Source organism: Theropithecus gelada, chromosome 8, assembly GCF_003255815.1.
Source record: "Theropithecus gelada isolate Dixy chromosome 8, Tgel_1.0, whole genome shotgun sequence".
Taxonomy (NCBI): Eukaryota; Metazoa; Chordata; class Mammalia; order Primates; family Cercopithecidae; genus Theropithecus; species Theropithecus gelada.
Genome location: NC_037676.1, coordinates 52,026,065 through 52,052,605, shown reverse-complemented (window position 1 = coordinate 52,052,605; position 26,541 = coordinate 52,026,065). Strand labels below are relative to the sequence as shown.

General features: G+C 35.5%; 1 protein-coding gene across 3 annotated transcripts in view; it reads right to left on the bottom strand.

Annotated features, from left to right (window-relative positions):
* SNTG1 (syntrophin gamma 1) overlaps positions 1 to 25,685 on the bottom strand; it is an 883,016-nt gene extending 857,331 nt beyond the window's left edge. For all 3 annotated transcript variants that reach the window (XM_025394077.1, XM_025394078.1, XM_025394076.1), the window contains exon 1: positions 24,566 to 25,685. The gene's annotated coding sequence lies outside the window, so the exon portion shown is untranslated. The remainder of the gene's footprint in view (positions 1 to 24,565) is intronic.
* Between the last annotated feature and the right edge of the window lie 856 nt (positions 25,686 to 26,541).

Here is a 26,541-nt window from a genome sequence, read left to right as displayed (position 1 = left end):
CAGGGAAGGGAGAGGCAGGTTCAAAGATAAGGGCAAGGCCGACTTTAAGACTGATCACCGATAGGGTATAGGAAAGAAGGGAGAGACAAGTTAATGACTATGCCAAAACTATTAGCTTGTGGATCTGACAGGAATAATGTTTCACAAAGGAACTCAAAAGAAGGAGGGAGGGAGGCAGGAAAGAAGACAGGAAAGGAGAAAGAAAAGAGAACTCGCTGTCACCAAGATAGCTGGATAACTCTAAAAGGAAATGTAAAATCACAGTCTGAAAAGCTACACATTGCATGGGGCTGGTATTTTTCATATGACCCTTTTTACCTCAGGTTTCCCTTGTCATTAGTTGTTGAAAAAAGCCTAATCATTTGTTCTATGGTTTCCACATTTTGAGTGTAGCTGACTAGATCCCAGTGGTGTGGTTATCATATTTGACTGTCCTTCATATTTCCTGAAAACCCATAGTTAGATCTCGATCAGTGCTCTCCAATAGAAATGTAATGTGAGCTACATAGAGAATTTTAAATGTTCTAGTCTTCACCTTGAAACAGTACAAATAAAAAGTCAACATTAATTTTGTAACAGCTTTATGAAGATAATTCACATATAACTAACTGCACATATTTAGACTGTAAGTTTGAAACCATTGCCATCATCAGTAAGCTGAACCCCACCCCCAAAAGTCCCCGCGGGCCTCTGTGTCATCCGTTTCTCCTGACATTCCTGCTTCTTCCTGTCCCAGGCAACTCCTGATCCACTTCCACTATAGTTTAGCTTGTATTTTCTAGAGTTTTATGTAATTGGAATCATGTAATGTGTACTCTTTTTTCTCTTTTTTTGGCCTGACTTCTTTTGTCAGCCTAACTGGGTTTGTTTATTTGTTTGTTTGTTTGTTTGTTTGTTTTGAGACTGAGTCTAGCTCTGTTACCCAGACTGGAGTGCAGTGGCACAATCTTGACTCACTACAACCTCTGCCTCCTGGGTTCAAGTGATTCTCCTGCCTCAGCCTCCTGAGTAGCTGGAATTACAGGCGAGTGCCACCACACCTGGCTAATTGTATTTTTAGTAGAGATGAGGTTTTATCAGACCAGTTCAGGTTGGTCTAGAACTCCTGACCTCAGATGATCTGCCCAACTCAGCCTCCCAAAGTGCTGGAAATACAGACATGAGCCACCATGCCCGGCTAGCATAACTGCTTTGAAGTTCATCTAGGTTGATGCATATATCAATAAGTATTTCAATACATGATTGCTGTTTTTTGCTTGAAAATTTTGCCTTGTGTAGAGGTACCACGTTTGCTATTCATTTGTTGATGGACTTTTGGATTATTTCTAATTTTGACTGGATGAGGGTGCTATGAACACTTGAGTACAAAAAGAAAAGTCAGGAAGTGGAATGAGTAAGTGACAGGAAAAATTTTACGTAATAGTGACACATTTTTCCAAATTAGGGAAAACAGAGCATATTGCAAAAAAGCATGAATAGTGCCAAAGTGAATTTTCTGGAGGAAATCACTGTTTATATTTTTAATTCTCAAAAGTACTTGATATATTTATTACTTTATTTGAACCAATTTGATAATTTGTATTTTAATTACCAAACATGTGAATGATACTTCTACTATAATTCTTTAAAATTTCAAGTTGTTTATATTCAGATCCTCTATAAAATGAACTCATACTAATAAACAGAGAAACTGTAGCAAAAGGGACTTCGACACTTTCAGCTCACTGAATTTTCAAGGCAGATAGAGGAGTCACATTAAAAAAAAAAAAAAAAGGAAAATGCTCTTTGTAACTAAATCAATTATAAAATTTATTTTTTAAAGGGCATTAAGTCAGCTGACATCATTTTGATCAATTCTATTAATGGTCCTTATGCCTGCACTAAGCCCTTTAAATTATATCCACTAGTTTGCAATGACCCCTAGGTCCTTGCATATTGGAAAGTTAACAATTGCTAAATAAGTCTCTCTGTGAACCATTCCAATTAGGATTCTTTTCAGTGTTCATAAACATTTTTTAGTTTCAACTTTAATTAGTTTTAATTGTATTCACTTTCACATAATCAATTTGTTCCTTTAAAATGTAAATGCCAAAGTTCATTGCTATCCATGTCAAAGGAAGATCACAGACATTGCAGCAGAGCATTTAAAAAATAGAAAAGGCAGAGTTATACTTCACAGTCCAATAGAGAAGATGAAGGGAGAATGAAGTTAGAATACAAATTTGAAAGACTGTAAGTTAGTACATCTGCCAGGCTATCAGGTGAATTGCAGTGCTGGTTTTGCAGTTGCCAAGGTTTGGGGAAATCTGGCTTCCAACACTGGACCAGAGCTGCAGGCTGGTGACAAAGGACTGTGCCAAGAGCACAGGAGAGATGCCCTGGTTGAGGATACATCAGTTGAGTCCTACATATCTTTGTTTGATTTCTCCTGTTCTGTCTTAACCAGGGCTGGGAAGATGGGAGCCAGTGTGTATTTGGATAGAGTCACCTGGGCTGCACGATTTTTTGTTTTCTTTTTCTTTTTTCTTTTCTTTTCTTTTTCTTTTTTTTTTTTTTTTTGGCTTACGTCTCCTTCCTCTCATGAAGCCACTTTTTTCCAGTGACCCAGCATTTCCCATTTGTAAAATTATTCCTAAGCATCTCTGCAGTCATTGAAGGCCTGCGCTTACCACCAAAAAAAAAAAAAAAAAAAAGGAATTAATGGCTTTGGGGGCCCTTTGTGAGTGAAATAGTATGGGAATCCCCCAAGATATGCATCAAAGTCCTCATCAGAGTAGGTTGCTCTCCAAACATTTCTTCTAAGGAGATGTCATCGGAGCATTCAGAAGAGCTTTAACACACACACACACACACACACACACACACACACACACACACTTCTGCTTGGCTGCTGCCTCGTTCCACAGATAAGATTAACATTTAGCAAGTCTGGAATAAGGTCTTAAATCCATACTTTTAAATGCTTCCTACAACTGCTTGGTCAGTTTTATTAACCAATGATCTAGACAACACCTTTTCTGACGTCTTCGACCTTTATGGTACAGGATGGCTTAAAATTACTGGTGCTAAATCAGCATTGGCATTGATTTATCATGCTTTCTCATGAAGATAAATAATAGTTTCTTTTAAAAATATGTTTAACATTTTCCCCCACAAATTCAAAGAGAAACAATTCCTTTGTTTCAGCATTTTTTTCTCCAGGTTACTCATTTAATCCTATCCTGTTTGAGCTATTTGGCTGATGGAAGTTTCATGAAGAAACCCATATTTTCTTATGAACATTAGATTTTAAGTCAACTTATTTATTTGTTCACACATGGTACTGTTTTCACATGCATACACAAGCATGTTGATCTTATATTTGCACCTGTATTTTTGATGAAATTTCATAGGACTGGCCGACATAATCATGACAATGGCAATTATTATGTTTATTTTGCAATTATTTCACTTTCCAGAGCAAACTCTATCATTAAACACATACTCTTCTGGGGTATAATTTCCAGTGAATAATTTAGTCCCACCATCTCTCTGAGGTCTCTTCCACTCTCACATTAATCTTTATCATAGCATTTTCACCCTGGATCAGTTATTTTATACTGAATTGAAGATTTCACTTTGTAAATTGCCTAATTTGAAAATACCACTCTATCATATTTTGTCTCAAAGTCTACATGATAATATGACAAAAATGATATGATAAATAGATAGGTAGATAGGTGGGTTGGGGGGGCGGATGGATAGATAGATAGATAGATAGATAGATAGATAGATAGATAGATAGATAGATCTATATAGTATATATGACCAGGACAGGTGATCATGGCCAGGAAAGGTGTTTGTTGCAAGGAAAGCTATGTGTAATCAGGGAAGGTATCAATTTAAGTAAGATATGCCTGATAAAGACTAGAGAATAACCCAGTCAAATTTAGGTTTATGTTTTAAACAGCAGCCCAGACATCCTAACTAGATAAGAGACTTACCTCCACACACTCATCTCACAGATTGTACTATGCACTTTTCCTTCTCAGCATATTAAATTTCTGTTATGAATTTGTTGACAGACAGAAAGAAGCAAACATCTTGGATATAAATTTTAGGTTTACTTATCTTTTCACATTTATGCCTTTTCCCTTTCTCACATAATTCCTAACTTAAGCAGAGACCATAAATATGTAATGATATCCCTGCTAAACCTCCACAACCGAGTCCAGAAGATTACCAATAAATATGCATTACGTGAATGAATGAGCATCAAACATGTTGAATAAAAATGAATGGACTCACATTCACCTCTTTCAAAATTTAGAACAAAGGTACAATGATAAAATTCTGTAGTATTAGGATGAGACTGGGCATCAACATCAATGGAATGAAATGGAGAGTTCAAAAAACAAACCCGTACACTTATAGCCAATTGATTTCCAATAATGTACCAAGATCATCCAATGAGAAAAGAATAGTTTCTTAAACAAATGGTGCTGGGACAACTGGAAATCCATAAGCAAAAATAACTAACTAGCTAAATAAATAAATAAATACAGTTGGCCTCTACAACATGGCATATCCAAAAGTTTATTCAAAATGGACCAAAGGCCAAAATATAAAAGCTAAACTGTTAAATTCTCAGAAGAAAATTTAGGGATGAATCTTGAGCTCTTAAATTAGGCAATAGTTTATTAGATGTGACACCCACCAAAATCATAAGCAACAAAAAATTGCTAATTATATGCAAATTAAAACTAGAGTCAGTTACCTCTTCACATCCAGTAGGATGGCTATAATAAAAAACACAGACACTAAAAAGCACTGGTGAGGATGAGGAAAAATCAGAACCTTCATGAATTGTTGGTGGGAACGAACAGCTGCTTTGGAAAACAGTTTTGTGGTTCCTCATGATGTTAGTCCATATGACCCAGTAATTGCACCCCTAGATATATACCCAAGAAAATTGAAAACAAATGTTCACATAAAAACTGGCACATGAATGTTAACAGCAGCTTTAGTCTTATTAATAAAAAAGTGGGAACATCAAAATGTTCACCAAGTGATAAATGGATAAATACAATGTGGTAAAATCCTACAATAGAATATTATACATCTATGAAAAAGCATGAAGCACTCATGTATGCTACAATATGGATGAACCTCGGCAACAGCATGCCAAGTGAAAGAAGTCAATCACATAAGACCACAGATTTTATGGCTCCATTTATGTTAAATGCCCAGAATAGGAAAGTCCATAGGAATAGAAAATATGTTAGTGGTTGCCAAGCGCTGGGAGGAAAGAAGAATGAGGAGTGACTGCTAATGATTCAGAGTTTGTTTTGGAGATGATGAAAACATTCTGAAATTAAATAGTGGTGACAGTTGTACAACCTTGTAAATAAACTAAAAGCCACTAAATTATACACTTTAAGAGGGTAAGTATTAAGTTATGGGAATTATATCTCAATGTATTTAAAAAAACAACAGGGATCAAAAAAATGGTCATTAAATACGTTCTGACTATTTAAACAAAAATACTGTAATGGCTAGTTTCAGATAGATAGAAACCATGTGTAATAATACGACACTGGACATCAATAGTGAAAGATAAACATTATTCAATAATAATGTTCAATATTATTTAATATTAATAAATCTCAGTGAAGATTTTATATGTGTTCACTGTGTCGGTTCTTTCTATTTTTTTCTAAGATTGACATTTTTCAAATAAAAAGTTAGAAGAAAAGTAAATATAATTTAATTAGGATTAAACAACAGAGCAAAAATTATTAATTTTCTTTAAAATATTAGACCTTCACTCACTCAACAAATGTGTTTGAGCACTTGCTATGTTGTAGAAGATGTGATAGGAACTAAAACAGAAAACTGAGTAAGCTCCAGTGGTTGAGGTAAAACTGACCTGTTTTAGTGATCTGTGTCTCTTCCACAAAAGGGATTTGAAGCTGCATGAAATGGAATGGGGAAGGGTGAGCAGAGGACTTTCTGGCCTGTTTTGATGCTTCAATTACATAACTTTTTTCCTTTAATTATAAAAAATTAAATGCACACAATGCATAAAATATATGTGTATACTTTTATGTGTTATTACTAATAACTTATTTATAAATTTTGGGAGCAAAAAGTAAGGCAGGTGTCTTTGTATTCCTTTCTAACCATTAAAGTGTTTGTCAGTTGTTGTCGTTAATGTGCTTACTGTGGTGGAAAAAACTTTCAATGTAATATGGGAAGGTAGTGGTTTTACTGCTGTTCTTACTTTGTTACTGGTTTCAAACAGAAAATTTCCAACATATACAAATAAAGAATGGTGGTTTCTGGAACATATACATATATACACACACACACACACGTATATATATACACATATATATATTATATATCTCCTTCATCAGATTAAGAAAGTCCCCTTTTATTTCTAGTTTGCTAGATTATTAGACGTTATCAGGAATTCAAATAACTTTTAATTAGTTAATAAAAACCTATATATTGAGGTTATAGTATGATTCTTTCTCATAATCTATTAATAGTGCTAATTGCTTTATTACTTTTCAAATAGAATAATCTTGCCTCACTGATATAAATGTAAAAAAGGCACAAAGAATGATTTTTTTTACTATTTATGGATGTGGTTTCCTATTTTATGTATTGTCTTTCTCATACTATCTCCTGTCATGTTTTAATTTCAAAATTTGATAACCTTATAAAGTTCATGGGAGCCTTCTTTTTGTCCTAATCCCCAGGATATTCTTTTCTTGACAATTTGGTATAAATTGTTTTTGAAGCAATCTGGGCTTGTAGTTTATTTATATTTTTCTAACAATTTAATTACATTAATGCCTATAAGGCTTTTTGGGTTTCCTTTTGTTTTAGTTGTTTACTTGTTCTGTTTTATTTTTATTTTTTTGGTTTTCTGCCTCTTAAGGAAACACTTTATAAAATAAGCTAAAACAAAGGGCTGAGTTGCTCAATCATAAATCCATGATTCAGGGATCTTACCCAGTGTCAGGCCTCCCTGATAAAGCTACTGACACCTGTCACCTAGCGGCACAGGCAGGGAGGGGAAGGAGAAAGCCCCCCAGGTGCGTCCTTCCCACCTCACTCACTGGATCAGAGGATGTCCCTGAGAGGGATGCACAGATTACCTCACAAAAGACCTCCGTTTCACAGCCCAGAAAGTTGAATCACTCCTATGGCATTCTTTGGGGAACCCATAATCAATCCTAAATCAGGGATGGCCTGCACAAGCTCTCCATAGATGCGGGCTTGCCCTCTCCACCTGGCAAGTGCCATTGAGCAAGAGGCCAGTGCCTGCGTATTTAGGAAGAGATTCAGATGAGTCACCGGCCTTTATCATGTCCTCAGGAGAGGAGTGAATCACATGGCCCCTGCTTTCATTCTTTCCTCTCCAATGAATTATATTTTTCTAGGAATTTATAAGTTGCAAATAAAAATTCTAAAATATTGGTGGGAAGTGGTTCACAATATACTATTATCTTTTAAATAAATTTTATCTTGATTTTATTTTCTTTATTAGTTATTTAAGTCCTCCCTTTTTCTTGATGCCCTACCATAGTTTGTTCACATATAAATCTATTGAAAAACCAGCCTTTTCTTTATTTTCCTATACTATGTTTGCATTTGTTTTCATTAATTACATTCTTATATTAATTATAGGCTCTTGTCCAATTCCGCTGTGATTATTTTTAGATTTCTTTAAAATTTTTGACATGGATGTTTAGTCATCTTTATTCTTTGTTTCTTTCCAAAAATACATTTAAGGCTAGAAAATTACTTATAAATTATCCATGTCCTAAAATTTCATATGTGTAACATTTTATTACTTTTTTGTTTAAAATATATTGATTAAAAAATATTTTTTCTTGCATTGGGGAAAAGCATTTCTTAATTTTACAAACATGAAAATTTTCTAATTTTTAAAAAATTAAATATACTATATTTAGAGCAGTTTTACATTCACAGCAAAATTGGGCAAAATGTGCAGAGAGTTCCTGTATAGCTCCTGCCCTGCCACACTCACAACCTAGCCTACTATCAACATTTGTTGCACACCAGCAGAGTAGTACATTTGTTACAGTCTAAGAATTATTTTTAAGTAAAAATCTGCTGAGTGTGGTGGCTCACACTTGTAATCTCAGCACTTTGGGAGGCCCAGGTGGGAGGATCACCTGAGGTCAGGAGTTCGAGAGCAGTCTGGCCAACATGGAGAAACCCTGTGTCTACTAAAAATACAAAAACTGGCTGGGCATGGTGGTGAGTGCCTGTAATCCCAGCTACCCAGGAGGCTGAGGCTAGAAAATCACTTGAACCCAGGAGGCAGAGGTTGCAGTGAGCAACTGGTATCATACCACTGCACTCTAGCCTGCGGGACAGAGATAGACTCTGTCTCACCAAAAAAAAAAAAAAAACCCTCCACGACACATCTTCACCCAAAGTCCGTCTTTTTAATTTTTATTTATTTATTTATTATTTTTTGAGACAGAGTCTCACAGAGTCTCACTCTATTGCCCAGGCTGGAGTGCAGTGGCATGATCTTGGCTCACCATAACCTCCACCTCCCTGGTTCAAGCGATTCTCCTGCCTCAGTCTCCCGAGTAGCTGGGATTACAGGCGCATGCCACCATGCCAGGCTAATTTTTTTAACTATTATTTTTTATTTTTAGTAGAGATGGGGTTTTACTATGCTGGCCAAGCTCATTTTGAACTCCTAACCTTGTGATCCTCCCCCCTCAGCCTCCCAAAGTGTTGGGATTACAGGCATGAGCCACCACTCCCAGTCCTAAAGTCCATCATTTACATTGTGGTTCTCTCTAGGTGTTGTACATTCTGTGGGTTTGGACAAACGTATAAGGACTTTTGTCCACTATTATAGTGTCATACAGATTAGTTTTACTGTCATAAAAATCTATAGTCTGCCTAATTATCCCTCCCTCCCCCTAACTTCTGGCAATCAATAATTTATTATGATTATTATTTTTTTACTGTCTCTACAACTCTGCTTTTCCCAGAATGTCATATAGTTGGAATCATAAAATATGCAGCCTTTCTAAGTTACCTTCTTTCACTTAGTACCATAATATTTAAGTAACTTAATATTTAAAATATATTCTCAACTTCTTAAGTAAGTTAATATTAACATATATTTCACACACGTTCCATGTCTTTACATGGCTTAAAAACTCATTTTTTTCTAGCACCTTATAGTATTCCCTTGCCTGGAAGTATCAGAGTTTATGTATTCATTCATCTACTGCAGAACATTTTTATTACTTCCAAGCTTGGTATTACGAAGAAAGTTGTGATAAATATTCCTGGGCCAGTTTTGCTGGACATAAGCTTTCAAATAATTGAGTAAATAACAAGAAGTGTGATTGCTAGATTGTATGATAAGAATATGTTTAGTCTTGTAAAAAAGTCCCAAACTGTATTCCCACATGGCTCTACCATTTTGCATTTCTACCAGCAATGGATAAGTTTCTGTTTCTCCACATTCTTTTCAACATTTTGTATTGTCAGTGTTTCAGATTTTGGCCATTCTAAGTTTCTAATTTTTTTATTGTGCAGTGGCATCTCACTGTTGTTTTAATTTGCAATTTATTAATGACATAAGGTGTTGAGCATCTTTTTATATGCTTATTTGCTACCTGCATATCTTCTTTGGTGAGATGTTTATTAAGATCCTTTACCTATTTTTTAATTGGTTTGTTTGTTTTCCTATTGTTGGGCTTGAAGTGCTCTTTGTATATTTTGAATAACAGTATTTTATCAAATATATCCTTTGCAAGTATTTTCTCCTATTCCATAGCTTGTCTTATTCCCTTGACATTGTCTTTCACAGAGGTGACATTTTAAATTTTAACGAATTTAGCTTATGAATTATTTCTTTCAAGGATTATGCCTTTGATGTTATATCCAAAAAGTCATTGCCATATAAAAGGTCATCTATATTTTATCTTATGATATCTTCAAGGAGTTTAGTGGTTTTGAATTTTACATTCGGATGAATGTTTCACTTTAAGTTAATTTTTGTGAAGACTGTTAAGGTCTATGTCTAGACTCATTTTCTTTGCATGTGAATGTTCATTTGTTTCAGATTGATTTGTTGAAAAACTATAGTTATTTTTAATTAGTTTATGTTTAATTAAATTGTATTGATAAAACATGATGGTCTTTGAAATTTAATCATTTGAAGTTCAGCATAATTTCCTTTATGGCATAATATATGCTCCAGTTTTTATAAATGTATTTGTGAACTTCTAAAAAATATAAATTATAAAAAAATTATACTTGTACATATTGTGTGTAGATTTTTTGTTACATTTCACAAACCAATTTTTTTTGTAGTAGAATATATGGGTAATTATAAAATCAAGTAAATATAACTTTACCTAGAACCTCTTCTTAGAAAATTGATACTTGTGTGGGAAGTTTATTGATTTGTTTAAATTTTACATTACTTCCTAGAAAATTATTATTGTTTTACAGTATTATATATCAGAAACTAACAGAGAAAATGTAACCAGTAAAAAATCATCATCCATCCATGAAAACCAGAGTGTAAAACTTAGTATGACTGATTGAAGTCCTTTGTTCTCTAGTACCTTTTCTACCTACCTTCTCAAAATATATTGTTAACATGTCCTATTAAATGATCAAGGGTGCTCATAAGGAGATATTCCAGTTACCTATTACTGCATAACAAATTACTTGTACATTAATGTTCATAGCACCTTTATTCACAGTAGCCCAAAACTGAAAGCAACCCAAATGTCCTTCAATCACTAAATGGGCAAACAGATTGGAAGAGCTGGAATACTACAAAATACTATTTAGCAATTAAAATGAATAAACTACTGGCACAGGCAACAACTTGGATAGTTTACTCTGAGTGCAAAAAACGGAGCTCAAATGCTACATACCATATGATTCCATTTGTGTAACATTCCCAAAATGACAAAATTATGGAGCTAGAGCAGATCAGTGGTTTCCAGGGTAGCTGGGTGTGAATCACACTGTACCAGATAGATCAAGGAAGTTTATTTGTGGTGCTAAAACAGTTGTATATCTTGACTGTAAGAGTGGTTATACAAATCTATGTATGGATAAACTACACAGAACTCCACACACAGAGAGACAGACAGACAGACATGCACACACAGACACACACACACACATAAACAGGTAAATTCGTTCAGGTAAAAACTGGTGAAATGTAAATAAGGCTATAGTGTATTTGACAATATCGTATAATATCAATTCCTGGCTTGGGCATTGTACTACAATTACATAAGATGTTATCATTAAGGAAGTTGGATGAAGGTTTCATAAGAAATTATGTCTGCAACTTTCAGTTTATAATTAAAGTAAAAAGTTGAAAGAAAAGTAATTATTTAAATATAACATAGCTGTGCATAGCTGCATCTATAATTTGTTTATTTCATTTATTTACTTTTTTAGAGACAGGTTCTGGTTCTGTTGCTTAGACTGGAATGCAGTGGTATGATTATGGCTCACTGCAGCCTTGAACTCCTGGGCTCAAGCAATTCTCCTGCCTCCACTTCCTGAGTAGCTGGAACTACCGGCACACAACACCATGTCCAGATAATTATTTTCCTGTTTATAGAGATGGGGGTATCACTTTATTGTCCAGGCTGATCTCAGACTCCTGGCCCCAAATGATCCTCCTGCCTCAGACTTTCTGAGAGTTGGAATTATAGGCGTTAGGCACTACACCCGGCCAATAGCTGCATCTATGAAGGGAATTCAACAATGATTGAATATCACTTGAGAAGTCAAGCAAGACTTACAACTTGCCTCTTCTCTTGTTTCTCAACATCCTAGGTTGCTCATTTGCCCTGAACTATGGTTCCATACAGAGATACCCATTAAACATTATTCAACTTCTCTTTAGCCTTTTTGGAGTATCATCATGAAATAAAACATAATTAATGTTTAAACTCCCTCATGAACTAAATTTGAAACTTGAAACAAATTGTAGACATTCAGAGGGTCAGCTGCCTAACCTGATCATCTCTGAGTACATTTCCAATGCCAGCTTGTTATGATATCACAATGCTATGGTAACCCGGCTCTGCTCACCTCTGGAGGTTGGTAAATAAACTTGGTTTTTAAAACAAATTTATACTGCATTATTCTGCATACTGCGGTGGTGTAGTAATACTTGTACAAACAGGAAGCGTGAGTTATTATCTGTATTTGCCCCTGATCATTGCTATTCTGACCACCTGACATTGAAATTTAGTCCTGGTAATGCCAGTAAAGCAAGTGTTGAACACAGATTTTCTAACAAACTTTTTTTCCCCTATAAAGTACATATATCTTTCTTTATGAAAGTCATAATAATCTGAGTGGCCGAAATACTGTATTTTCAGATACTATCTGTGAACCTTATTTTATAATTCTATATATTGTTGAAATTTAAGAGTTTTTAGCTTTGATACTCTATTAGTTATATATCTAAAATTGTACTGGGTTAGCAAAGCTAGTTGATAGACTAACCCTGTTCATTAAAAATTAACCTGACTTGAAATTTCCCTCAAAATGTCCTAGAAAATTAAAAAAAAAAAAATGGTATTAACAAGAACACATTTATTGCTTTAACAATCCAAGATATAAATCTAATGATGTTCTTTAATGTCTTGATTCAGTATTATCTGTTAGACATTTATTGCTAATTCACTTTATAACATACTTTATTAAAAGTCATTAAAACCTGCAGCTGCATCCCGTAATTATTTCCCAAATAAAGACAGCATTTATAAATGATCTCCTTGTTCAAAACACTGCCATACAGCTCACAAACTCTTTGCTGGAAGCCAGAGAGCTTTTATTCTTTACAAAAAGATATGCTAAGTAACTCATCAGATGCCAAAACTTTTTTTTCCTCCTTATTGGACTTGTTCCAGTTGTTTAAATTCCATGTTCATTAGGAACAGTTATAATACAGTCTGAGATTGACGCTCAAAACTTTCATTTATTTGAGTGTCATCTTCCTCCTAGGACTCAATGTCTTAATATGTATCCTTTATAAACTTGAAAAGGCTGAGTAATTTGGCTCAGCTAAGTACACTAAAGTGAAGATCTTATGCAAATGTTCTAGAAGTACACATTGAAGGAAGAGACTGTATTTCATTTTGAGTTTTGTTAATTCTGCTCAGAAGAAAATAGCCTATTGAAGACTTTATATGCTTATAAAAATAATGTAAATAATTTCTAGGCTTCATTTAATTGATTATTCTACCTTTATGCCTATTTTATCCATGTTTTCCCCTTGCAAAAATGTTTCAGGGAAATAAAGAGTGGGTAAGATTTAAAGGAATTTTATTTTTTAACAAAATCCCAACAACACTGAATTATACATAGTAGAATTGCTTAGTTCTCCAAACAATTTTATCCATTCATAAGCATGACTAGGAAATCTTTGGTATTTGTCAATGTTTTTGACAATATCTCCTAAAAACAGGGTGGGATATCTTTGAGTTATTTGGTAGAATGGTATTTAGTAATATGCATATATTGCTTGAAATATGATTCATGAGACCTGAGAAAAAGGGCCTTAAAAAATTCTTTCAGTTGAATTTCCAGATATTTGAGGTAGAATATCAACCGCAACTGGAAATAACGGTAATTAATAAAGTAGACATGAATCACTACATTTATCAGTACGTTTATGGAGAAACAGGAGAAGAGTTAAAACCAAAAACAGTTACATGTAGTAGGTTCATTTACATCCAAGTTATTGATTTTTTTTTTTGTTGGCAGAAATAAATTATTCCATTTCACAAACAGGACCAGGATAAAAATAGCAATGGTCAGTACATGAAAAAATAAAGGAGTTGATTATTTCACAAAGAATACTTCTACACAAATCTAAAAGCAGATAGTTCTTCATGATCATGGGTTGTTAACTTCCCTATTATTGCCAAATATATATATGATGATATAGAAATTCCATCCAGATAACGGCTGACAGCATTATCTGCAGCTTTTAAGGGTAGGGATCATCTCTTGTGTCCCTCCTCCCTTCTCCACAGTGATAAACACCTCCTCACCCTCCATGGGTTAGCTTCACAGAGGCTCAGTGACTCCATACTTCACTGTGACTCAATGTAAATGCTCCTATTAATGCTCTAAACTGTCTGCCCTCATCAGTGGTGAAGGAATAAATTGCTCACCGTTTGGTGGTACATTAATTCTTTTGGGTTACTGGGGAGCTTTTTAGTGCACTGAAAAGGTAATTTGCTAACAGGCCCACTAGCGGTTTAGAAAACTTAATTGGCCTCCAGAAAGTAGATAATTTACTCCTCTAGTACCAAGATAAAAGCCAGGCAATTATCTGGAGAATCTGAGTGATTGAGAGAGAAATTTGAGTATCAGACAAAAGCCAACTTTTGTTTGCCTGAACTTGGGAAATTCCTGTTGTTCTGATGGAACAGACAGGGTCAGTTTATCTTCCAGGTCATTGAGCTGTAGTGAGGTATAAAGTCCACTAACGAAGTTTAGATGGGTCTGCAGATCCCTTGTATGCATTCTTCATGCTCCAAAATTTCTTTTAGAAAAATATGAAAATTTTTCACAAGATGAAAGGCAGAGAAGACAAATCATGTCGAAGAGAATATAATAGGATGATATAATAAAAAGAGACACCATTATCTGAAATGAATGTCAGCCTTTCAAGTAAAGTCAACACTGCTTCACATGTTCCAAGAGAAGAAAAGTCAATTTTCAGTGGCTAAAACAAATGAGTAACTATTGACTATTTTATGTGTATATTTTATGTATATTTTACATGATCACTTAAAAATTGAATATATAATGAGGTTGAGAAAAGAAAACTTTAAACAGATGTCTTCCCAGGAAGTATGTGTATCTTTTTGGTTGACTATACTCTCGTTTATAATTCCAATCACTAGACCTTAATCACCACAGACAGACCTGATCTGATCTAATGCAACAAAGCACTCATATTCCCAGAAATGCAGCACCATCTAATTCTAAAGCAGGCTGTAAACCGGAAGCAATAAGGGAGACAACACACATTGTCAGCAATAATTCTGTAGTGCTTTTTCCTTGTCATAAAAAATTCCTTCTAATCCCTACCCTCTTCCTAGAATGAACATAATCTTTCCACTGTCTGTCCTTGATTTGATCTTGAGGATCTGACAGTCCAAAGATTATGTTAATCATTTTTCAGAAATGGTTCTCTCCAAGTTGCCCCATGATCTGCTTTTGAGCAAACCCAAAGGAACCTCAAACATTCATTCCTTTCACTTCTGTGCAGTATCAACACTGTTAACCATGATATGGTTCTTAGAACTCTATGAATTTTCCTTTATACCTTTCCCCTACACTTTCTACGACTCTTTTATAACCTTCTTTTCTCTTATTTTTTCCTACTTTTGAAAGGTATTTATGTCTGTAAGCAATTGTTTTTCTTTTATTCTCTCAAATAGCTAATACATTTTCATAATGGCAGCAGTAATCTCCACTTTGGTAACTCTGAGTTAGATAGGTCAGGTTTTACCCTCTTTCTAAAATTAATGGGTACTTCACCTGTATTTGGCTATTATGTTGTCTCATTATCCATTTGGCCTGTCCCATGTCAGATGTCACATGTTTCCTTCCAAAGAGGCGTATTTCACACTTATAAAACATGTGAGCATTTACCTAGTACATGAAAACATTAGCTCATTTGGCCTCCTCCTGATTCTTGTTTAATGTGATAGTGGCATCACTAACATCTGGTCATTTAGTTTTATTAGGCTCATGTCTAACCTTCACCCAATTAGGAACAGTTCTCATCAGCTCGAGTCTGAATTCTGCAACAGAATCAACCCTGGTCCACCATGGTTCACTGAAGCTTGTAAAATATGACTTTCAACATGTGATTATGCTGTCCAAAAACCTCTGTGTTTGTATAAGATTAAGACCAAGATAATATATGAACTCTTCAAGATTCTTGAGAATCTAAATCCCTCCAGTTGCTTAGTAAAGCTAAAAGTCAATGAAATTCAGTTGCTGTTTTGTTGTTGTTGTTGTTGTTTCTTTGTTTTTTTATTTATTTACTGTAATCTGAAGCAAGTAAAGCCTATAATAGGTATTATAAGAAGAGAGGCAGTTTTTCTTCCTAAACCACTTATGAATAGAAAAGTATTAAATGTCGATCTTAAATCTCAGTTTTGACTTAATCTATAGAGAATCATTTAACTTTTCTGGACCTTGATTGTCCCATTTGCAAAACCAGAATGAAAAGGTCAGCTTACCAGTCCTGCTGTGAGAATCACATGAGATTCCCTAAAACAGGACTCTAACAATCATAAATAACACATAGAATGTGAGAAAATAGTATTATGAATGGAAACTGAAGTGTAGGGTTACATTTTCTTAACTGCATTTATTATGCCCTATGAAGACTTTATACTGAAACTTCTAGCTCCAACTTCAAGAAGATTTCTTGGAAAAAAACACAACATGGAAAATAAAAATAAATGAATTAGGTGGATAATAGGCAAATTTTAGTTTTCTCTAATTGCTTAAAAGGATTCTTAAGTCGAGAAAAAGATGTGTTTGAAGAGAAAAATAAAGTCAATTTGTGAAATTAATGAATTAGACAAACTACCACAATCTGACTTACTTTGACTTAAATGTGCCCTATTGTGTTACTCTTGATTGTGTTATCTATAATAATGGCGTAAAATGTACACAAGTAGATTAATCTACTTTTGGGACTTTTACTTCTTCAAGATTAAAACCAGACCAGGGAAACAAAAGAAAAATAGTTTAGCTAAGCTGGAACAGGCTTACCACGTGTTAAATAAGGAAATATCATTTAAAACTACTGAAAAAAATCACCAAATACAGAAAAAAATGACTATTCAGAAATAATTCTTTTATCCCCAATGATTTTTTAATCCATTTCTGTGTCCTTTTCATATTATTCATTTGTTAATAATACAGTAAAAGGACACCCACAAAACTTTGATGTGTTAATTACATTTAAGGTCAAACATTTCATTTTAAGATGTTCTTTCCTTACGAAAAAAAAAAAAAGCTTTTAGGGAAACAACAAGCCAATGAACCCGCTTTTGCTGAGTATTCCATCAACAGTAGATAAATTCACTGACTTAGAAATCTTGGGTAGATTCTTCACTAGTATTGTAGAGGACAAGTGTTGTTCTTTTTCTATCCTTTAATGTAGTCTCTCCTTTCTGCTGAAAACTGCACTATGCTAGAAATTTGTATTCTGAGAAGAGGGAATATTTGCAGATATGAGTCAATAACTAATACCCCTCAATCAGTGTGATTTTGTAAAGCCCGCCCTACTTCAAGATTCAGCCCAATAAGTAATATTCCCTTAGTCAGTCCCAGTACATCTACTGGAACTATTGAGGAAGTGAACTGGACTGTAGATCTATAACTGGTAAGGAGGTGAGTAAGATGGAGAAAGAGATAGAGAAGAGAGGGGGAGAAAAGAGATACAGACAGAAACAGAAACATAGACAGGAGTGAGGGAGAAAGACAGTGAGAACAAAGAAAGAGGCAAACGTTATCATGTAGGCAAACTGTACTTTGGAATGAAGACAACACTGAAGAATGTGGATAATGTTTGAACACTTTAATCAAGCCATACCTGCTATAATCTACTACTGCATGAGCCCAGTAATTCTCTTTTGTAAATATATTTTTTGTTTAGTTGCTTATTTGGATTAAGCCATTTTGAACTGGGATTTTGTCACTTCCAGCAAAAAAAGAAATTAAAATATACAAATACCAATTAGGCAAAATAAGCTCCTTTTTTCCCATCAATAACGGCAGAATTGTTTTTCCCTTTGGCACAGTCACTATTAACAGGGATTAGAAAAGAATAAATTACAAAAAAATTTGCCATATATCAAACCAAAGCATGATCTTATCCATCCCTGTGTTTGTGCACTTGTCTGGGTGTGTGGACTTACATCATCAAACATACAATAAGACATCTGCCTCCAATTTGTGAACTCCAACAGAACATTCTATAGAGTGTGTTATAATTTGCTGATGAAATGTAAAACATAACTTTACAGAGAAATTATCTGTTTTTACACATATGAGTAGACACAAAAATAGAAAATCTGTATTCTGGGAAGAAGGAATATTTGCAGATATTAGTCAAAAACTAATCATCTTTTCTTAGTCTCACTGTTAGTCAAGGTTATTATCTGGGTTATTGTAGCTGTTGTGTGTGTATGAGGGATAAAAACAGTAGCTGGAAAAGATGCTGGAATAAAATATATTATGGAATATTATTGACCTATTTTCATTACTATTTATTCTATGAGTTAATTTTTCCCCACAAAACTTTTGCCCATTCAAAAACATGAAGTATCTATTTTATCTCAGCCACTCATTATTTTTAGGTTTATTTATTTTAAAATTGTAGAAATATATTAAGATGAACCTTTTCATGAAGTCCTGGTTCATCGTCTCATTTTTAGACAAAAACCAAAAGGTCTGGAAAAAATTGACTAAATATCTCAGTTTGGGGTTTCTATTAAATGTCATTGAAATGGGAAATGAAAAAGTTCGACAGCTATGTTTGGAATCTACCATGTAGTCTGTTTCGCTACATGCAAAATTTTAACAATCAAATTAGGTAAAACAAAAAGTAGATTTCACACAAAATTCTCTGTTTTCAGTTCTCACATTTTGTTCTAACTGAGCAGAGCTGAGCCGAGGACTCTCGACGGGCTCGCTTTCTGCAATGTGATGCAGATCTCACTGGCTAGCCTCACTCCTTACATGAACTGCGTACACCCTGTGGGAATTTGAATTTACAATCTATGTAAAGAGATATAGGTTTGAATAAGTAAACAGAAAAGGGAAAGTCTAGGACAAAGCATTAACAAAAGAACTATGTGGTGGTGAGGACAGTATGTTTGGAAGAGAATGTACAGCATGGGGGATTTATCTGGAGAAATGAGAGAGCAGTCATTGATCAGAGCCATGTGCATAGACTAGTCTAACAGGCCAAGTCATGACACTCACCAGCTTCAACAAATCCCTGGCAATGCACTAGCCATTCTATACAATTTGCTCATTAACTGTTCCCCGCAATACACTGCAGTGGACATCAGACTCAGAGACTTCACATTCCTTGCCCAAGTTTTTGTCAATAATGCCATTTCTATATCAGGATTCAAACTTAAGACTGATTCTAAATCCCATGTATGTTCCACCATGAGAGCACGGAAACATTTTCAAGAAGAATGGCATGACGGATGTGGAAGGAAAGTTTATGAGTTCAACTAAACATAGACTTTGTTTCTCATAGACATAATAATGATTTACCAATAGGACCAAGGATACAGATGAGCAGTTAAATTAAGATAAGGCGATTTACCCAAGACCACACAACCAATCGATGACAAACCATGTTGAACCTCAGATTTTGTGTGTACTGGATGCATTTTTAACCACAAAATACTCTTTTCTCATCTATACTCTAAATTTCTTAATCTCAGATACCTATTTCTCACTGTGGCTCCCCTTGAGAAGGTTCAAATAAAATTTATTATTTTCTTAATAGTTTTTCTTTTTTGAGATAGAATCTCATTCAAACTGGAGTGCAGTGATGTGATTATAGCTCACTGCAGCCTTCAATTGCTGGGCTCAAGTGATCCTTCCACCTCAGCCTCCTGAGTAGCTGAGACTACAGGCACATTCACCACACCCAGATATTCTTTTTAAATTTTTTACCTTTTTTTTTCCTATTGAAGAAACGAGGTCTCACTGAGTTGCCCAGGCGGGTCTTGGTCTCAAACTCCTGCCTTCAAGTGATCCTCTTGCCTCAGTCTCCCAAGGTGTTGGGATTACAGGCATGAGCCACTGTACTTGGCCTTTTCATAGTTTTATATAAGTAACACATTATTATTAAAATTTTAGCACCATTTCTAAAAGATTTCAATTTTTCGTTAGGTTATTTAGTGAATTCACCAGCCAAACACTTATTCTTTTAAAAAACTAAATCTTAAACTGAAATTGTGAGTAAATTTGTTAAACATAGAGCATATAATTACTTCACAATTTTTAATTTTAAAAATGTTTTCGAGTATGTACATTACATATGATGAAGTGATAATTACCAAGTATTCAAATGAATTGATTGAACGATACGTTTTTGAAAAAAAATAACATGATCACTTTAACTTTGCTGACAAATTGAAGAACAAATTCAGGAGACCCAAAATGATTTTCTGACTCTTTCAGTGAGTACAATGTGCTGAAGAAACTTCACAGTGATAATTTAAGGAAAATTCAAAGGTAAATTATCTGGCCTCAAGACATTATTTTAATGACCTCTTACTCTTGATTCTTCTTCATTTTATTTTTTCGACCGTTTCTGGGTTTTTTTTGTGTGTGTGTTTGACAAAAAACAAAAAAATCTGAATTATATTACTAAGTAAGTGATGATATAATTTTTTATCTCTGGTGCAATCATATAATTTAACCACAGAACAATGCTGGAAATAACTGTAGCACCAAATATTGACTTACAAATCATATAATTTAACCACAGAACAATGCTGGAAATAACTGTAGCACCAAATATTGACTTACATTTCTTAAGCATACTATCAGTATATTTTTGTTGATAGTCTAGAAATCTATACAGACCAAATGTTGATAAATTACATTGAAAAAATCATAATGACTTTTAAAACCCCAATTAAGAAAAGCAAATAAGCAATGAAATATTGCTTATTTGGTTTTCTAAAGAGATTTCCTAAAGAAGCCTATGAATAGAATCTAGGCTTTGGACTAAATCAAGACAGCATCTTAACAGCATTTCCAGGCTAGCCCCTTAGATCAGCCCTCATGTTGTCCACATTTCACTCCCTGCTCACAAGCCAGCAGTCAAATCACAATGTTTTCTGGATGTTTTAGGATAGGGAGTTTTGAAGTCTACTTCATCCTATGAGTTTTCTTATCAATATCACTAATGGCAAACATTAACACTCCTTTATAAACCAGAAAATTATGGCACAAAGTGATAGATTCTTTGAGGGTCAAAATGAAAGTTGTTGAAATAAACTCAGGTCAGCTAGGTTTGTCCAATTAATAAAGAACGTGGTGTCAATTCTGAGTAATAAATATTTTTTAAACTAAATCCACCTTCATTGAATATCGCTTATATTTATACCATTAAGAGATATAAAGGAAATGACGGCTGAATTATCAGTAAAGTATTATATTCCCTGAGGTGAGAGTTGTTAAATATAAAGGATGTGCCTGGTATATAGTAATTGGTGGGATTTTTTGATGAATGAATGAATGCTATTGGAAATTATTGATAGTAACCCACAGATACAACACTTGTTTCCAAAACACTCTCAAAATCACTGAATTTGGACTTTCCAGTATCCCACAAAGTAGGCATCATTCACTCATCTCATGAGTGTTCACATATCAGCTGTATGTAAATTACTGTGCCTTCATTGAAAGGTAAAGCATCCCCAAATTTAAGGAAGAAAAATTAAGCTGCAGTGAATTGAGTGACTTGTAGAAGATCTTACAGCCAGCAGTTAAAAAATTCTGATCTTTTGACTGTCGGGTAGTACTTGTTTCCCTACAACATGATGTGGAACATGTTTCTTGCTGCAGGATGTTGTCTCTTCCAACACATGCTATGTGCTCACTCTGATAAGCTAAATAGGAAGAAAACACCAAATAAGATGTCTCTCTCCATTTGAGTTCTATTCTGTAACACACTGTACAGATTTCTGGGAAGGTGAGATGACTACGGAAATAATTTCTAGCTTACAACATGCTTTTTTCTTTCCTAGTGACTTTGGTCTTGCTTGACGGAACTAGGTGAGTAAGCAGGTTAGCCGCCTGGAATTTATAAATCTTTAAGTGGTCAAAAACAGCCAATTACTAAATATTAGCAATAGTCATTTCTTATTTTTATGTTTTTTGATAAATGTTTGAACTTGGTTGAAACCCAAGTAAATAACTCCAAAGGCTTGGAGTTATCTAATTCTCATTAGTTATCTAATGAGTAATTCTAATTAGATACCTAATTATCATTAGTTATCTAATGCCCACATTAGATAACATTAGAATCCAATATGATTTCATGGTATTGATAATTACATTAGAATATACAGGTAATATATAAATATCACTATATAGTCCATGCAAAAATTAATCAAGAAATGTTTTTATAATATTTTGGAAGAAGGCAATTGAATGGACTCCAGGGCTCATTTTAATTATCCTCTGGTCCTATATACACTTTACATTTTCTAGATTATGTAATCCTATCTCACTTTTCCCTTTTGAGTCTCAAATGTAAGCAACAGCCAACAACACTTAGTCTTATCCAATAAAGCTTTTTTTTTTTAATGAAGAAGAGATACTGTGTTTGGTACTCCCAAGACCTCATGCATCGTTTTTCTTCAGCAAAACAAAATAACTATCAAATCAAATAGATGTCCTTAGTGGAGTACAGACATCCCTTAATAAAATGCTGATTGATCTTTAAAGACAAGTGATTCTGTGCAATAATGAAGGTTGGTTTCCACTATCCCCTTTTTGTTGGTTTGTTCGACTATCTGCTTTGCAATTAGAGATTAGCATTAGGTAGGCATTAAGTTGCTTTCCCAAACTCTATCTCAGTGTAAGGACATTTCCCTACAGATAAGGATTGACAAGGGCTTCCAAGCACTTTCATGAGTTTGGGGTGAATTAGAGTTAGTATTTCTGTAACTAAATCTCCTAAGGGATTAGGCAAAGGTAACTTTCACTTTCTGAGATTTCAGTTACACATAGAGAAAGTCTGCCCCCTCTGCCCCTGAGGAGGGAACTGCGGCCATATACCCAGAGGAGTGCTTCTGGAAACACATTCTCTGCTTACATTTTATGCCCTATTGACTAGGAGAGTCCCTCTGTGTTAATTAATTGACAACCAAAATAATTGTCTAACAACATGCTGTAACTCTCTTAAAATATGATTAAGTCTTCCATGTGATAATTTCACTTCTATACCTCTCCTATTGGGGAAAAAAAGGATTGTGTTAAGAGCACATTGTAGGTTTTCTGGGAAGAAATCCAAATCAATGATACATGTTTCTGCTCCTCAAATAATCATTCTTGACCTATATAGGGCAACAGAGCCCCCAAGGAGCTCAGTGACATAGATGCCTCTGCTCCTTTTCTGCTAAGCAAGCAGGTTCATGGTAAGTGGTGACAGTTAAGAATGATTTTTCCTCAGAGAGTAATTGCTACACTCAGCCAACATAAAACAAGAGGACATCACCCCACCAATGAATGCCACTGTAACGGCCTCCAATGATTTTTGTGTTAAAATTGAGAAGGAAGGTATGTACAGATGTGAAGTAGAGCCATTTTATTATCAGTTACACACAACCAATGAGATTAAAAGTAAAACCTAAAGATCTCCTGTAATTTTTCAAAGGGGTAAACTCTTTTCACAGAGTTGATTATGCATATGTCATCACATGTATTTACATGACTATAAAATTCCATCCTTGCAAGTGGAAACTCTTCACTGAACTGAATGTACTCATTGGAATTGATCAAGTTCTTAGTGAAATGTCAGGCATGGGTTATAAATTAGTGTAACTGCTTTTGCCCAGTGAACCCTTTTTATTAAAGCAGAATGCTTATCAAGGTCACTGTGAAAGATTGTAATTTTAAAGCTCCAGGGGAAGACTAGAAATAAGAATCAACAGAAAACAGATTTAATGAGCATTTTAAAGTTTACGGCTTTTCGGAAACCTATTGGCCCCTATCACTTTCTGAATTTCAGTGACAAATGTATTTTGCAGAACTAGTAAGGTAGAATGATTTTGAAATCCAGCTCTCCTAAAGAGGCACACTAAAGCTTCTCATTTTCTGCCTTCTGGCAGATCAAGTTTGAGAAAGCAGTCTTGAGCTTTAAAAGGCCAGAAAGAGGGTGCTAAGTAAAAATGTGAGTGTCTCCTTACATAAGATTCTACAGGTGTAGGTATACTTGGGGGTTGGCATGGAGTGAGAAATCTGGTGTGTATGTATACATGTGTTTGTTCCCATGCATAGTTTGGTATATTGTAACAATACAAAATGTGTTAGAGGGCATGGTTAAACCCTCTCTATTTCAACTTTTTGAGCCTTGCATACTATGTAACACAGACAGGATCACTTTGGGCATATATAAGACAACAAAATTATCTTGGGAAACATCAGATTGTATTAGCTTTGGAAAAAAATAAACAAGATATGCACAGATCCAAAAAGATATTAAACAAGCAATAAAAAATGGCCAGCTAAAAGTTTACTGTATTTATGTAAGGCAACATGTATGTTATTTTGATTCTTCTTGTCACACAATGATCCAGAAACAATTATTTTAAAACAAAATTTCTTGTCTCCCCCTTAACCCCAGGAAAAATTACATTGCTTATGTTCTTTCTGTTAAACCATAAGACAAGTCATTAGAATTTAAAAAAAAAAAAACAAAAATAATAGTGCTATCACTTACCTGCCAAGCAATGAAATTAGATGTCTTTTCAGTTTCTCTAACGTAGAATTTTGAGTAGATCTCCAACCTCTTTTCACAAAGCTATTTCCAAAACAGTTGCAATCCACTCAGGACCATTCCGTTTATTTCAAGAAGTGTGGGCCTTTTAACATTTCGACCCCTACTGCATGGCCCATGATTTCTCAGAGCTTCTAAGAACTTCGACTTTACTCTTCTGCCAGAATTCCTCCCAGGCCCCTATAGAAAAATGATTCTTGAAGTTGCTGCTGAGAGTTTAATCGGTGGAGCAAGAGTACTCCTCAGAGTCCTGTCCTTAGGTACAGCAGGTGTAGAGGGAAGGGTACTTTTCATCCATTAAGGAAGGGGACCGGTAGGCGAGGGAGTAATAGGAGACACCTCCTTTTAGCTGCGAGGAGCAAGGAGCCCAGCTGCCCCTGGCGACGACAGTGGCGGCAAGGAGAGCGGCCTCGGCAGCGTAGTTGCGTTCCTGTGGCTGCAGCCCGGTCCGGAGACGCTGTCCATCCCCTCTGGTGCTGAACTAAGGGGACGAGAGCCCCCAAGCCCAGCTCCCGGTCGCACTTTCCTCCACCAGCGAATCCAAGCAGCAGCTTCCTTCTCTTCCAGCCTAGCCTTCTCCCCTCCGGTGATTTTTTTTTTTTTTTTTTGGTAGGGGCTAATTGTTTCTACAAAATAACAGTCTCATTCTTATTTGGTGACAACGTTTCCGGAAAAACAGGAATCCGTGGGAAATAACATCTGAGCTTCCCCTGACTTTTCAGTGGCCCTGAACGAGTTTCCGAATGCCAGAAATGAAAGAAAACGCACGCACAGGCGCGCGCACACACACGCACGAGAGAGGCAGAGAGAGAGAGAGGGAGAGAGAGAGAAATACAGATTTGTACCGTGGAAAATCCAGAGCTTCTTTGGAAAGCTCATGGACCTCTAATTACATAAGATGAAAAAGGCTATTTTGGAAGACTTCGCAATCTTGATTACCAATTAAGGTGACCACATTCAAATTTTGAGATATCCAATTTGAAATTCCTAAATTAAACCCAGTGAAGATTCTTAGACCCTCCACGGGAAAAAGACAGGATATTGCTAAAATTTTAAAAGACAGAGAATGAAAGAATGAAAAAGACAAGAAAAGGCATCTCCACTCGGCTACCTTTTATAACGCTGCTGAATTGGATCGGGATCGTTGCAGAGCCTCTCAGAGGATCCAGCGAACGCAGCTCCTGTGAGTGTCAGCGCTGGGCTCAGCGAGCAGGGAGCTTGGAGGCCCAGGGCAGTGCAAGCGAGTCTCCCACAGCCTAAGCTCCTGCAGCGGGGCAGAAAGCGGCTTATTTCACAAAGGACTGGATAAAGAAGGCACAAAGTCAGTCAGAGGGCTTGACCATCTCTGCCTTTGTAAAGCCGGAGCAAAGCCCAATTTACGTTTGTGTGTGTGTGTGTGTGTGTGTGTTTTTTTTTTTTTTTTTTTTTTTTTGCTTGGCTTTTCAGCCCATTTTCCCTTCTGGTCTCCCACGCTACCCCTCGCTTCCCTACTCCGGAATCCGCTCTCTCCTGGGCCTTGAAGGCTCTTCACTCCCGCTCCAAACAGCCCCCACTTGTGTCTGTTCCACTGCTCTTGGCAACTGGCTGACAACGAGCATAAAGAAGTGTATGGGTTCGTGATCCTGAGTGCTGTCACCCAGGGCTCCGCCACCCACACTCGGCAACGGGTGCAGACGCGAGTGAACTGAGACGGGAAGTTGAAATACATAACGTTGAAACTGTTGGAAAACTGGTCAAAACCAGGGCCATGCGGACCTTTGAAACTATGTAGAGTAAAGGGGGAAGATGGAAAGAGCTGGACTGTAACATCTCCCGCCCTTGCAGGCTCTTGACTTGTGCAGTGCAGATTTCTTTACCAGGAGGTTGTTGATAGACGTGAGAGGAAATTCGAGAAAGGCTGGCGAGGGGCGCTGGTGTGT